This window comes from Melozone crissalis, unplaced genomic scaffold, assembly GCF_028551555.1.
Source record: "Melozone crissalis strain CALT ecotype California unplaced genomic scaffold, PUWL_Pcris_2 ptg000006l_1, whole genome shotgun sequence".
In the NCBI taxonomy this organism is placed as follows: domain Eukaryota; kingdom Metazoa; phylum Chordata; class Aves; order Passeriformes; family Passerellidae; genus Melozone; species Melozone crissalis.
Window position 1 is genome coordinate 25420334 of NW_026535784.1, and position 16328 is coordinate 25436661.

Here is a 16328-nt window from a genome sequence, read left to right on the forward strand (position 1 = left end):
TTTGCAATATTTTCTTTCAGAAACAAAGCAATGAGTTGCAAGAGCAAGTTGCTTATCTTCATTTTTTCATTGTATGTTTAACCTTCCTTTTATTCTTCTATATTATGCTGTTTTGTTTTCGGCATTTATTTATTTATTTATTTATTTACTATCATGCAGAAGGCAATTTTTTAGCTCTAATACATCTCTTGAAGGTTGTCTTTACTAATTGGATTACCTCCTTCTTCTGCAACAACCAGCCTTACTGGACAATGAGGCAGTGGAATGTCCTGTGGCCTATGAATTAAAGGCTCTCTTTCCAGACTTTCAAACTGGGCACCAGGTACCAGGAATACCTCTTTCTCTAGTGGTATCTTAGCTAGGACAGTCTGTATTTTGTGAGTTGTGGAATATCACACACACACACACACACATACACACACACACAACATTTATAAGCTAATGAGTAGCCAAATGATGACCAGAGTATATATTTTCTATTCAGAAATATTTCACAATGTTCTACTTGCTCATATACAGGATATTAGCTATTATTTATCAACAGAGATCAGCATTTCCACGAGGTTGATGACAGAATCAATCAATCAGAATTCCTGATATCTGTCCTTGGAAGGACAACCCTTCACAAAGTTGTCATGTAGTCCATTTACTGCCTATGCAAGGATAAAGAATAAAAGCTGTAACTAGCATATTATTCACCTAGTTTAAACTGTACAATGAGGTATCTTTTGCTCTCAGTGGATTATTAGGAATTTTGAAATTTTTACCTCAGATTTTAACTCAGACATCTATGACAATATCATGTGAATCTTCTAATCAGAGTTTCACATAATAAAGTCTCAGCTTGGAAAACCTGCCACTGAGTCTCTATGCATTGCTGTTTCTCCCAGGAGTACTCTGTCAAGTTCAGCTCTCTTTCCATGTGGTCCCAGCCAGCTCTCCATATCAAGCCCAAAAGCACCAAGGGCAGAGGGAGTCACAGGCTCCTAACTCCTGTCCTCCCAGCCAGGGCAGCCCCTTCCCTTGCTTCAGTTCAGACCTACAGCCGCCTGATCATCAGGACCAGGTGCTGCAAAACCCAACTTTGGCAGGAGTTTTCTGAGCAATACACAAAGCAGTGCACATGCCTAGCCTTTTGGAAGGCATTAAATGCTAATCTAAAGAAGCTGAATTCCTGCATTAGCACAGCTCTCAATGTGCATGGCTCTGTCTGTCACACACTTAGGAGTGGCTGCATAAGGATATGACAAATCATCCGCAGACCGTGTGTTTGCTCTTATCTGTGCAGACAGAGGGGAGAGGTTTTCAAAGTGTTTCTGCTGCATTACATTTCTTAAGAAATGCACATACTGTTATGTTTTTTTGCAGCAATTGATATTTTACATTCAGCCTAGAGACATGCTTGCTAGCCCAGTTAAACTCCAGGTCTTTGCAAACATGCAGGGAATGGACCACCCTGCAGTTAGCTCTCGCATATTTGTTCTGAAACCAGCTGTGACAGGCTTTAGATCCTGAATGTACATTTATCCTGACAGCTGTCCTAAGGTGTTCAAGTGTGTACATATGCTCTAATATCTGTTTCTTACAGCACATCATGTGGTAAGTAGTAGTCAGCAAATCCTTCTCTTCCTTAGTCCAGATCATGGTTATTGTAATTCACTTACAGTTTAAACTGTTACATATTCTGAGTGTAATATACACCAGATGTACTTCACAGGTGAATCTATTTTATTTGAGATAAACCAAATACATCAAAGTCCCAAGTCACAACCTTTACTTCACCTCAGTACATAAAAGCTTTAATTTTTTTGATGTATATGAGGGATTCACTTCTGAGAGAAGTGGGCTTTTTGGGGGTGGACTTTTTGATGATCTCAAAATTTTTACTTGGACAATTAGTTTTTAACACTGCAATTTTTCACTCATAGGAAAATAACTTGCACTTCTTTCTGCAAGCCTCTCTTTGTTTCCAAGATTAAACTTTTGTTTATTCAGCAATCATGCTCTTTGGAAAACTCCTGACTGAAATTAAAACCATCCAAAACTGCAGAATCTCTACTGGATACTTGCTCCTATGTGTTTTTTCTGTGAGCAGTAAGCATGAAGAACATGCCTAACCTCTCCTTTGGAGTCAAATGTAAGTAAAGAGGAATTAAGCAGAGAGGAAAGTGCCATAAGGACAATTTGTAGAGCTAGAAATTTATTCTTTTGTGTTTCAAAGGAAGAGGCAGGGCTTCTAGACCACTTACTTGGTAAACTCCATGATTTTGGGTAGCATTAAATACTTTTCCCTTGTATTGTAAAAGGATAAAGATAAAAGGTTGGATGAGGTTTTGATCAGCATTGTTTAGTGGGTGGTGTCCTTGTCCATGGCAGGGAGGGGTTGGAACTAGATATATTTGTCTTTACCCTTCCAATCCAAACCATTCTAAGACTCTGTGATATCAGAGACAGAGTTGACTCTCGACAGTCAATATATAACATTCAAACAATTAAAATCTAACACTTTATATCATGGATATTCTATAAATTCAAGAATAGCATTCAACAATTTTACCATATAAATTAGCTCTATTTTATAATCCCTTATGAGACAGAACTTCTCATAAGTTCTAATTAAAACTTCTAATTAAAAGCACCTCATTCATATTTCGCTTACAACAACAAAAGTTTTTATTACTCTAAAATAAGCTTCATCTTAATTTCTTGCTAATGTGATCTGGGTACTGCCAGACAAACAAAAAAAATATGCAGAATACCAAAAGAACAGTACTAAAATGTTAAAGAAAGAATTTCATCCTAAACTCACGGCACTTCTATTCTGCTTTGACTCTCTTTTGGCTTGTGGAGAAAACCACAAGATTTTTAGAATTATTTCTTCCAAATCTTTTGCACTGACAAGAAGATAAAAGAACATAGATGACTATAGCAGTAGAATTCATATTACACAGGTACAGACTGTCACTTTTCTTCTACTCTTAAATAAGGGGTAGCATAGAGCTCCACTTTTCCCAGGAGCAGTATAAGTAATAGAGCAAAGCAAAGTTATTGCTTTGTTCCCAAAGAAGATTACTCCACTTATGCACCCACTTATATCAATGCAGAGATGTACAATATGCTGCATTTTTCAACTCTTCTCAATTTACTACCTGCACATTATATGGGAAAAATAGTAATTCATGGGAGTTTGTTCCATTTTTGAAAAAAAATATAAACCTGGAGGTGTCCTGCATTTCCTCTGTATTGTTTATGTTGAGAATGAGGAAGGTGATAAAAACCCTGAAGAATTTATTTGTGAACACTCACCCATACCTGAAGCTGAAAATGAGCATGATTCAGAGAATTTAAATTGTATATTTTACTTCTATTTTCATTGATAATGCATTTTCCACACCCCTGCTTCCAGTTTGATATGGATCTTATGGTGTTTTAAATTGCTTTCAACTACATGGTAAGGTCCTAGTACTAGATACAATAAATGGAATAGAATACATCCTCCTCTGTTTCTGACACAGAACAGAATTATACTTCATTTAATGTCTCATTTTAATGAATTCTTCATGAATTCTTTGTTATTTTATTTTTAGAACAGAATAGTAATTTCTCTCTTTAATTCAATTAAGTTCCTTTGAATAATTTATTCATATATGTGTAAGTAGATATAGTTCTGAGACTTACTAAAGTCATTAAGCATTTAGCCCATTTTCACTGTGTTTTTTTTAAAAAAATTTTCATTTCTGCTTTGCAGCCACAGGGCAACATTTCGTAATATGACATTTCTTCTCTCATTTAATTTATTCTCCATTTTGTCATATTTTCCTACATGACAGAGTTACTTCATTTTGAGAATGTACCAATTTCACTATAGGATTTAATTTTTCCCTGGTGAAGGACAGGCATGTAACACAGAATCACAGAATATTCTGGAAAGGACCCACAAGGATCACTAAGCCCAACACATATGAGAATGGCCCATACAGGGATCAAACCCACAACCTTGACATTAGTACAGCAATAGAGCTGGGCTTCATGTATAAAATATTAGATAATAGCTCCCTTTCCTTAAAATCTTGTTTAATTATTCTAGACTACATAGAATATCACTTAATGATATCAGCTTCTGTAAAAAATAGAAAAGCCATGATCTAGTTAATTTTCTGCTTCTCTAAATAAATTTTACAATTTGATATTCGAGTTATTAAAACAAAAAACCTTCCAAGCTGTTTATCTTAGAAAACAAGTCCAACCTTGAGTAATTTCTAATTGATAAAAGAAGTATATGATGTTTCTTTTCAAATATTAAATAATTAATAATTAAATAATTAATAATTAAATAATTAATAATTAAATAATAATTGTTCTAGTCCAAACAATCTACATGGTTACCAGGACAATTGTAAACCAGAATAACAATAGCCATGTTAAATATTTCCTATAAATCATCATAAGTTTATGAGACAAACAGTTCTTCACTTAGACAATGGGAATATGATAATAAAGCATATATGTTATTTCTAGAAAGACATGTGGAAAAAATTTAAGCACCTTTCTGTATGAATAATAATACAGGACATAGATATGACCAGTCAAGTGAAAGGGCATAGGATCACGTATATGTAGCAGAAATTATGAAAGAGAAGAAGGAGGGAGAAAATCTATAATTCTTTTCTATTCACTGTGTTTATGCTGTGAAAGTGACAAGCATCTTATATTTCTGCATTTCTTAAGGAGTAAATGATCAGTTGTAATTAAAGTGCCTCAAGTCATTAAAGGTTTCCATCCTATATTATTCTTCAGGAAATGCGCACAGTTGCCATCACTACTGTTTAAATGATACAAGAACTGATATTATTAAAAGCTCTCGTACATACAGCTCTATGTATTCCAGAATTCTCCAAATCTCTTATCTCCTGTGCAATTTACTCAATAATCAGAGTGCAGCTAGCCAGTATAATGAAGCAGTTCCTTCACCAAGCTCTTGGGATAGCTTAGCATCAGGTTTAAGGACAATTGCTGGTGTGAAACCTACTGTTGGGGTAGGTTGCCACAATTCTATTGTTTATTTGGCAGGGCTACTCAGCCTTTTTACAATAGTTAAGAATCCGCACTGTAGCTGCAAATATGAAATAATTCAGCAATCAGAGATTCAAAACAGTTAAAATAGAAAGAATGGGAAACATTGCAATTAGTGATAAAAATCCCATTTTTCTCATTTCAAAAACCATGAAAACAATTAGATATTCACATGTCTTTCTGAACAATAGTGACAAACAAAAAAAAGGAAAGGTTATTTATTCATTTTCATCTTAAATAGAAAAATAAAAAAAATTAGAAAATTACAGAAATACAGTAGAAATACTGGCAGCACTAGAAAAATGTGTTGGAAAAGTTAACATTTGTCCCTTTGCACTTTAGACAGCCCTCAAGGAAGTAACTTACAAAGGTAAAAGAAAAATCCAATCTATAGAAATAGCATTTGATCCTATACAAATCAGCCAAAAAGTATGGTACTTGCTAAAAGAATGCTTTCTCTTCTAGTATGGTTTTATTTGTCCCATTGAATTCCATGACTACCATACAGCTCCTGTTAAAATCTAGAGGCTGGTTCAGACAACAGGTATTTAGCTCAGTAGGAATCTTCCATAAAGACAGGATTAAGACATTTTTTTCTGAAAAAGTAAATTCTTGTTGCTCCAACATTAGTTTTTAGGTTATAAGTGTAATTGAAAATCACCTGCATTTTAAAATTTATTTTAATAGGAGAAAAATCTAATCTTAAATCTGTAAGGTTGATAGCTGCTCTGTAACTGATGCAGAGGGGTCCACCTTTTTTTTTTTCATTGCTCCTTTCTATTATTCAGGAGAAAAAAAACCCTCAGAAATATTATTTCCATCTTTCCTGAGACTTTATAAAAATGAATAATAAAATGTCTTAAAATTAATGAAGGGAAAAATTGAAAGAAGTTATGAAGCTTGATCAACCAGGATATTTAAGAAATTTTTACTTGGAGCATAACATATTTTACTTAAAGAACAGTCCTACTGCACCACAGTAATAGTAACTGAATCTTTTCAATAGATCCCTAATCTGTGTTTCTAAGTTATTGCACTCCTACTTGTTCTCCTTGGCTGACATGAAAAAGTATTTCCCTGGAGGTGTCGGCAGAGCTGCCAGTGCTGCAGCCCCAGTGGCAGCTGGAAGTTGAATCCCAGGTCCACAATCCATGTTCCAAATTCATTTCTCCCAGCTCTTTTATTGCCCGGATGCATCAGGCTGAAGGAAAATTTAGGCATGCCCAGCTAGGACACCACCCACAAGGAGTTCATTTGGCCTACATTTACCCTGGGAGGGGTACAGGGTGCTGGGGAGGAAACTTTTCCACTTTTCTACTACTTTTTATTTCTGAGAAGCAGAGGTTCTTCATTGATTTTTCAGCAGATGCATACGGCACCTCCCCTGCACAGCTTGGTGGCACAAGTCACCATTCAGGCATAGGGGATGGTCTCAGAGGCTTGTGCCGAGCTATAATTTCATAATATCTAAGGACTTTTCCTCTATAGTCTACCTCAACAAGTGTCACTGTGGTCTTATTTCTGTGCTCTCTGGAGGAAGTCCAAAGCATTTATTTTAAAATATTGCTTTGTTTTGTTCTAAAGCATCGGGCAGTTACACACAAATGGATATTCTAGAGAATTAAGTGATAACAGATGTATAAACTACTACTTAGCTTCTGTCTAAGCTTCTGAAGAATTAAAAGGCTATATTCATATGAACTTGCATCATTTTCCTTTGCATATTTCAATCTCTAGAAATACCAAATTTTGAGACACTTCTTAGATGATATAAACCACTGCAGAAAAAAAATCTTCATGAAGAATTTTACATGTTGGACCACACATAGTGATCCTTTGCCTTTACACTGCGAGGATAGAGTATCTAATGTGTATTATGTACACACCTCCCTGAACAATTCTTAAGTAGGCATATCAAATGGTAATACTTTAAAAAGCATAACCTCTTCGTGTGTTGGTTGCTATATTGTCTTATCTCTTTGAAGAGTCTCTCTGGTGAATATCTAAAACTTGCAGTGCATAGATACAGTGAAATGTCACTAGGCAAGGTATTTTGATGGAGTATTTTAAGGTCTGTTAAACTCTGCATATTGTACTTTCATGCTTTTCTAATTTTAAAAGCATTCTTTTGATAGATTTTCCTATTCCTATAATGGCATGGCATTTACATGACTCTCAAAATTAAGCTTTGTGCTTTGTTTAGCTCCCTGTTAAGAAAGCAGTATTGAAAATTTCTTTTTTTTTTCTAAGACCAAGACAGGTTTCAGGTTTGAATGACTGTATCAACTTCTTCCTTTTTTGTCTTCTCTTTCACGCTTTTGTTTGTTTGAGGTATTACGAAAATCCAATTCAAGATTTCTTGTAAAAGGAAATAACATCTTTCTTTTTCTTAAAAGCTTTATCAAAGCCTGAACCATTTCTTGCTTCCTGACCAGATAAACAAGGGAAATATACTCATTCCTGGTACAGACTTACTGTAGAAAAGCAGATCAATCAAACTCTAAACAAGAATTTTAGTATCTTCTGTGATGGATATATGTTTTTCAAACTTGTCCATCATCCTGTGTTTTCATTCCATAATTTTGGAATGAAAACAGGAGGCATTGAAATATTGGAGCTTTTTCTCCTCTTTCAGTTCTTTCTCGGCCTTTGATTATTTCAACTTGAATTTTAAGACTTGCTCCTTCCTCTATTTGATAGATCCCTTCTACATCACAAAAGCAGCCATAATGGCCCTCTATCTTAATTTTAGTTTTCCCCTGCCTTTTCTAAAGCAGAGAAAATACAAGTAAACAAACAAATAAAAAAAACCTGCAAAAACCGCCAAGCTAATTAAACTACTGAGTTCCAAAGATCAAATTGCTCTTCCACAAATTTGTAAATTTAACATTTAAGAGAATCAGTTCTTTCAAGTGATATGTTTACTGAGGGTGTTTTTATTATTTATTTGCACCTGCAACTTTCCAAGCACAATTCCTCCTGGATACAAACAGCACAGCCTAACAACTAGGCTTGAAACTCAGGAGGATCGCTGGGACTTGTTTGAAATGCTGGCACATGATATCTTCTCCTTTCATAATGGTTGCTTTGCAGCAAGTAAAATTGTTAATTCATTACTTTGTAAAGAAATTCAAAGTACTCAGAATATAAGAAGTGCCCTAAAAAAATAAATTGCACTGCATTCTCTTCTGATATTTTCTATTTCTTTTCTATTCTATTTTAGCCTATCCACATGATATTGATCTGTCTGAAAAGATCTTCATCATTTCAAAGGATTTCAGGTTATGCACCACATTGTGCAAAAATACCTAATGTTTGTGGAAGCTGTATTGTCACAATTCAGTCATTCTGGAAGTGTATTAGGTCTTTATATATATTTTTTTTTCTTTGGCAGATGCTTTATTTTCTATAACATCAGATGTTTTAAAAGTGCACTCTGGGTGGGGAACAAATTAATTTCTTGTACTTCAAATGGATAGAGTTCTGTGATATTGATATAAGCTAACATGAACTGATGCTTCTGCCAAACAAATATTTTAGTCATAATGCTTCAGGTTATGTTCTTTTGCTTTTCCTTGAAAAGGAGACATCAAACATACCTACTGTTCAGAATGTAATGTGCTTTGTACTCTGGAGACTTTATTTTAGCTTTAGCACAGAAATAGCTAAATAGAGTTAAAAATTTTAAAAACTCTCACAAATTTGTTAGTATTTTGGTCAATACTAAAGCATATACATGTATATATGTGTGTATATATATATATATATGTGTGTATATATATGTGTGTATATAAATATATATATATATTCTACCACAGAATACAGAAAAATATCAAGCAAGCTGCAAAAATCCAACAGGAAGCATTCTGAAAAATTAAAATGTAAAAACTATCCCTTTGTCAACCTAAGTTGCTATGAGTTAATAAAAGCAGGTAACTATTTTATCTGGTCATGAAAGATGTAAATTTTTATTATGAAGGCTACAAGTGCTTATGAACTTCTTTTTTAAAAATTGAAAAGGTACAGCTGACACCAATAATTGGAAGGACCTGAAAAGAATATTTTATATTGCTGTTGTATTGAACAGGTTGAAAGTAATGAAGACATCAATCTTGCAAATGTGGATATGTTTCCCAAGGCCACTGTCACCAGCATTAGTCTAAATTTATTACAGCACTCACTGGTGTGTCAGTTACTCTTTTTTATCAACCTGAATTCCTCCCTTCTAAGGGAATGGAACTGATCAGCAGCAATCAAGACAAGGGCTGCTTCATGCAATCAAAACCACAGGATTATTTGACATTGTCTTGTGATGAACAACACCTTTTAATAAGTCAATTACTTTATATGGAAATGAACACCGCAAATGAAACTCACACAAGGAGCTTCAACATTCTGTTCTAGTGAATTTCTTAGAGGGTGGGATGGTTGAGAGTGTACTTTTAGCTAGAAGTTTTTTATTGCCTATCAATTTTCAATATAATAGTGGAGAAACACAGACATGCTCTAGAGCTTCATTCCAAGTCAAATCACTCTAAATCAAAGCATGATTATTTTCTTTGTCTCAAAAGACCATAACCTGAGAATAATGATTCTTTAGAACCTTCTGTACCTGTCTCTAGTTTGAGCTTTCAAGTAATTGGAAAGAAGCAAGATTCATATATTAGGAGTGCAGCCATCACAGTCAGAACAATATTCCATTGGCAATAGAGCTATAAAAGATGACCTGTGCTGGGAAAAGACCCTCCATAATTCTATAAAATTGCAACAAAAACATTACCTAAAAAGCAATATAAAAAGAGAAAGGAAGTCAAGTTAGCAGCCATAAGACAATGAAAGCATTTAGTCTTTCAGATTAGAAAATTTAGGAGTTTTTCAGGTGAAGCTGCATATGGGACCTTGAACACCAGACCACAAGCTGCCATATGTTCTGAAGGAGTGCTATCTTCAGGTTTTACAGCATGGATATTATTATTCTTTCTCTGTAGCCAGTAAAAATTATTATCTGCTGATTGTAGATAACTTTGTTAAAATTCCACCTGAAGGAACAAAAGAATAGTTTCTTGATTGTCAAAAAGATAAAATCATTAGCAAAATATCCAAAGGAATAAAAGCGAACAGAGTAATAAGTCAAAAGCAATATATCTGTCTCTTGATCTCTGTACATGGAGTCCTTCCAGGTAGTCTTCCAGTTGTTTCATGCAGGACTTGAGAAAAGAGGTCAGACTTCTGCATATGATACTAATGCTGTCCACTTAATATTTTAGCATATTGATTTAATTTTAGACCTCTTCTTCAACAGATTGCTTAAGTAATTATTTAAAAACTATATACTAATGATTCAGTTAATCACTTTTATGCCTTGCACATGCAGTATCTGTTTGTTCCTTATATGCAAAGTAGACAGAAGTCCTTTTAAATTTAAAAAGCAAAGCCATTCTTCTTCTCAGGTAAGTAGCCTGAAGAAAATCTCCAGAGTCTGGTAAGTAATCTGAAAAATCTCTTTTTAGGCTAAATCATACTTCTGACATGCAAATGGTTTGCTCATCTAGTAAAAAATTAATTAGGCATTGGAAGAAGAAAGCTGACTAACATAGCTGATGTTTTTTTCTGATTGTCCTATATCTAAATCCATTATTATTATTATTATCTTCATATTAATTATTATCATGGGATCATAGAATATGCAGGGTTGGAAGGGTCCAACAGAAATCATTGAGTTCAACTCCTGGCTCTGCACAGGACAGCCCCAGGAATCACACCGTGTGCCTGGCAGCATTGTCCAAATGTTTCTTGAGCTCTGTCATGTTGGTGCTGCGATCATTCCCTGGGGAACCTGTTCCAGTGCTCAGCCACTCTCTGGGTGAAGAACCTTTTCCGAATATCCAACCTAAACCTTCCCTCAAAAAGCTTCATGCTGTTACCTTGGTCCTGTCACTGGTCACCAAGTGACCTCAGCTGTTCCTCATATGGATTCCCCTTCACACCCCACAGTTTGAAAAGTAAAGCTTAAGCAAAGACTACAAGCCATGCAAAAACATCCTGTTCCAAGAAAAACAAATAAGTTCTATGTCTTTAATCAGCTGACCTTACCTAGAAAAGAGGAAAATCAGAATACTAGCACTGAAGTATGCACTTGTTAATCTTTACATGGTGGTAGACCTTGAGAGGACGCAGATGAAATATGCTGCTGTGTGTTGATTTACTCTTACAAGTATCTGTGGTTTGCAGTTTGACTTAGACCAGTGGTTCATTCCAAACCACTTTGTTTTCTAAAACATCCCGGCCTAAAGAGGTGGGCCGCATCTCAGAACATTATTGTTATGTTCTCCTTCCCCAGCACACACACCTCTGGTGTTATCTCTCCGGAAACATCTAGCTAGGTGGTGTTAGAGATGTGAGTGTTATTTCAGACAGACAGGGGAACCAATAGTAGGATTAGATCATTCCTTTTATTTACAGAAAATGTACCAAGTCTTGTTTCTTCGAATATAGGATTTGGAAAACCAAAGTATAGTCCTTTTTGTTACGGTTCCATGTGCTCTGTTTCAAATGGGTGTTACTGGAGTCCTTGGCTGGGCCATGGCGTCAGTGCTTTTCCAGGCTGCAGCCCATGGTTGATTGCCATATTTTCCCAGTTTCTCTGCTCTTTCCTGCTTCATTCACACAGCCGAATCTTTACACACAAAAAATTACTAACAGCAGTCATTTCCCAGCCCACTTTTGCATTTTGGGGAGGAACTTATGCTTGGCATTGAGAAAGAGACGACTATAATTTCTTTAAAAAGTAAAAATTTCCTACAAATTCTTTAAAGTAATTGAATGACTACACCTTGTAAGTCAAATGACTTTTAAAGTAAGCCAGTAGACTAGGCATTAGCATTGAAATTCTCATTTTCACTTTGGTTTGCCTGCTTAAATTTTTTTGAAATATGTAAAACATCAAGCTAAAATATCTATATAGTCTTGCTCATAAAAAAAAAGACGTTTGTACCATATTTGTTATATAATCTTTTCATGGATAAAGGAAGATCTCATTTTTCACACTAAAGTAAAAAGAGCTATTTTTCCTAATCTTAAGAAGGCAGATCATGAACCTCAGAATTCCTTAATAGACGGGATTGTATTTTCACCAAACATTTTGGTTTTTATCAACAATAAAACTAAAAAACCAATAATCTATCAGATTGCATGTCTATATATGGAAGTCAATGAAAAGTTTATTCATCAAGTAACACTAAAATTGCATGGAAGTTTTCTTAAAAAAAATACATATAAAAATTTTAAAACTCAGTTCAGCCTCTGATTCTTACAAAAGGCACCAACAATTTCCATGCTCTGATCCTACATTGCCATCCAAACATGTCAGTTTTCAGTAGTCTGTAATTCATTAAAAATGCAAAAAAAAAAAAAACAAAAACACCCCCCCCCCCCCCCCCGCCACCCAAAAAAAAAAGAACCAGCCTGTAAGTATTTGATCATGAGATCCATCCAGGATGTGTTTTACTCAGTTTTTGGATTTTGAATGGCTCCAGCTGGCATGAGGAAGTCCTTCTCTTCAAGGGACAGTGCTAAGATCATAAAATATTTTCCTTATGCTTTATTTGACAACTAAGACAACATCTTTACTTTCCGGCCCAAAAATATGGGCCATGAAGTCTGCCTTTGGTGAAGAATATTTACAGTCCTCTATCGTATTATGTCACATCTGTTAATGGTAAAAAAAGTAGCTGATGTAATTCTTGTTTACATCTATGTCACCAATTTGACAAGAACATTTCCATTTTTAAAATGGTTTGATTTGAAATGGGTATAGCCCTTTGCTAAAACTGAGCAATATTAAAACAATTTCTTCCTGATTTTGCCTTAGAATTCATGAAACTCAAGGAAAGCTATTTTTGCTATAAGAATTTTCTCCGGGAATGAAAATTTAAAACAAAATCAATGCCAAATATGATTACAAGGATGTCAAAAGTCTTACCTATTTATCTAATTTATAATTGACTACCCTCTAAAAGCTTTGTTCTGTCATGAATTATTTTTACAGTGAAGTTTCATTGAAGCTTTTGATGGTTTATGACCTTCTAAATACAGTGAAAGCATCATAAATAATGTGTCATATGAACACAGTGAAAATAACTGAGAAAGATCACCTACTGTATTGTTCAACCCCTGAGGCACATAGAAATCTTACACATTAAAGAAAAAAAGGTGAGTGTATGGAAATAAATAGATATCCATCTACAGGAATGTAATTTTTCATAACAGTTATGACAAATCAGTCCTGCACAGAATTCTGAAGGAATTCTGTGAAATATTTATGTGGGGATTTGTGACTAAGAAAAACAAATTATTAATCCTAATGAAACACCTAAATTATTGAATGAGAACCAAAAGAAAAGCACCGTTCATTTTACAAATCTGTATCAAAATCTTCAACTTAGACAGCAAGTATGCTGGGTATTGTCTGTTTGAGGACCACACCAGGAATTTTAAGACCACACAGAGCTGGATAAAATGCCAAAGAATTTTGGACGAACCAAGACATAGTGTGCATCTAGATAAGAAGGAAGAAATTCAGTGATATTTGCCAATTGCTTGGATAGGAACAGAACTGGGAGGTGATGTTGCACGCTAAGTTCAGCTTTTTCACTTCAGCAAGGATTCCTATGTTAAAATACACAGGTGTTCCATGTGGCAGATGAAGAAAGATAATTTGCTTGCTACAAGTCTGTGCTCCAACCAAATCATAGATTATGGTTGAAAATTTTTTCAAGCTATACTTAGAGAGATTAACTGGTTTATAATTTCTTTCACTGCTTTGTTTTGAACTCATTTGTCTGCCAGTTTTTGGGACAAATATTAGCCAAGCTGAGTATAGGCAAAAGAATCTGGTTTAGAAAATTGCAAACTGTCATGTGACAGTATCGATGCAACTTTTCATGAGATTCTAAAACATATTTGTCAGTCTTTACTGGGCATCCCATGGTAAAATTTTTGGTTTCTAATTTGATTCTTTCCTGTGAACAGCTGTACTTATTCAAGATGTATTGCTGCTCAAACTAATAACTTGAAAAACTTTCAGAAGATTTGAAATCTTACTGATTATGAGGATACTAGTACTCCTCCTCTACCTTTTTTTCTGGAATTTTGTTTTATTCTTGGTAAAGGTTTCTGATCACTGTTTTTGTTTTCAGCCAGCCACTTAAGAGGATTTTTCACAACTATAAACATATGTAATTAATAGGCTGCAGAAATGGTCTGACATTCTTACAGAGTTCAAAATCCAAGAATATCCATGAGATTCTGAAGAAGGAAACACAAAGTCCTGCACCAGGGGTGGAACAGCCACAGTTGTCAAGACAGGCTGGGGACAAACCAACTAAAAAGCTGTTCTGCAAAGAAGGGCCTGGGCATTCTGGCAGAAATATTGAGCCTGCCCAGCAATGTGCCCTTGGGGCACAGAAGTGGAATGGCATTCTGGGTGGCATTAGGAAGAGCATCTCCAGCTCTGGGTCAAGGGAGATGATCCTTACCCTCTCCTCAACACTGGTGAGACACATCTAGAATTCCGAGTCCTCTTCTAGGCTTTCCAGTACAGAAAGGGCACAGGTTTACTGGAATTAAGGACCTGGCATATGAGGAAAGCCTGAAAGAGCTGGAACTGTTCAGCTTGCAGAATAAAAGGCTTTGGGGAGTCTTAACCTTGTTTATTTGATGGGCATCAATAAAGAAAATAGACTTTTCTCAGTGGTACCCAGCGAGAGGGCAAGAGGAAATGGGCCCAAAGTAGAGTGTAGGAGATTTGATCTAAACATAAGTAAGAAATAAGACTTTTTTAGCTCTGGATACAGCTGAGCACTTGAACAGGTTGCCCAGAGAAGTTGTGGAGTCTCTATCCTTGGAGCTATTAAAAATGCCATGAGACCCAGTCATGAGCAACCTGCTGTAGTTAATCACCCTTTGAGGACAGTGCTCAGCTAGATGGTTTCAAGAGGTACTTTACAAACTCGACTGTGAGTCAGTGATTCAGGGAAGCAGAGTGACTTTTGGGAGTATTGTAAATTATTGCTTTCTGCTGTCTTAAGTAGTTAAGGCTTATGTGGATACTTGATTCCAAATCAAAGAATGGGCTTTATTAATTAAAATTATTAATTAAGTTGTTAAACACCAGAACTATGTTAGATATTCTTAATCACCCAGGCATACCACATAGCTGTTTAATGCCCAGTATTAAGAACTGGTTGAAGCACTTGGATATTATTTTCTATATCACTGAAGTCACCTGTGTCTCAGACACAATTTTTGAAAAAGATTTGCTGGGGAATCTTCATCTCTCCGGGTTAGAAAAAAGAGTAAGCAGAGACAAAAAAGCAAGAGAGATGATTAGACTTGCTAAATACTTAACAGAAAAAAACCCAGAAACTGAAACATACAGAAAGAAAGACAACGTAGTTAGTGGTCTGTGGAGAGAATGACCAACAGGAACAGTCTGGTTTGGTATGATCTTTGGAGGAAAAAATGTTCTCGTGCAAAGAAAAACTCTTGTCTCAACATGCAAGCTTCTTACCCACAAAAAAAATTATGTCTCTCCTTTTTTATATGCCAGTTTTCATAAAATTCCAAGAGATATGTTTGAATTCCAGTACAGAAATAAAAAAAAATTCAGCATTGCAGCATTAACAATCTTCCCACCTTCATCAGTTTTGATTTACCCATAATTCATGTTTGAGAGAGCATAAAAATGGGCTTAAAATAATATGAGCTCTATGCAATCTTTATTTATAAACTTTCATGTAAAGAAAGTTTGGGCCAAAACCTCTAAGTCATGAATATGAGCAAGTAAAGGCATGATTCCTAGGTCAGAACAGTATGCAAAAAGCAGTTTGAGGGCATATACCCTTATTTACATAATTAGATATGAGTTAAACTGAGATAAACATTCTGTAATTACACATACAGAAGAAATGTTTGTTACAGAAAAGGAAAAACCCATGTTGTGTACTCAGTAAGGAGATTGTTATGACAATAATTTAATGGAATAATAGCTATAATGTCATGCTCTTACATACCATCTTTTGTCACCAGATATCCAAGTGACTTACAAGAAGGCTGAATTTTTTTTTTTTCCTTTTCGTTCCATGAGGCACTGCTGATGTTAAGTAAAAAATGCAAGGGGATCTCTGAACCTTAACCAGATGCATGCAAATCCCGACAACAGACCAGTGATAGGACTGGCTTTGAATACCAGCAGC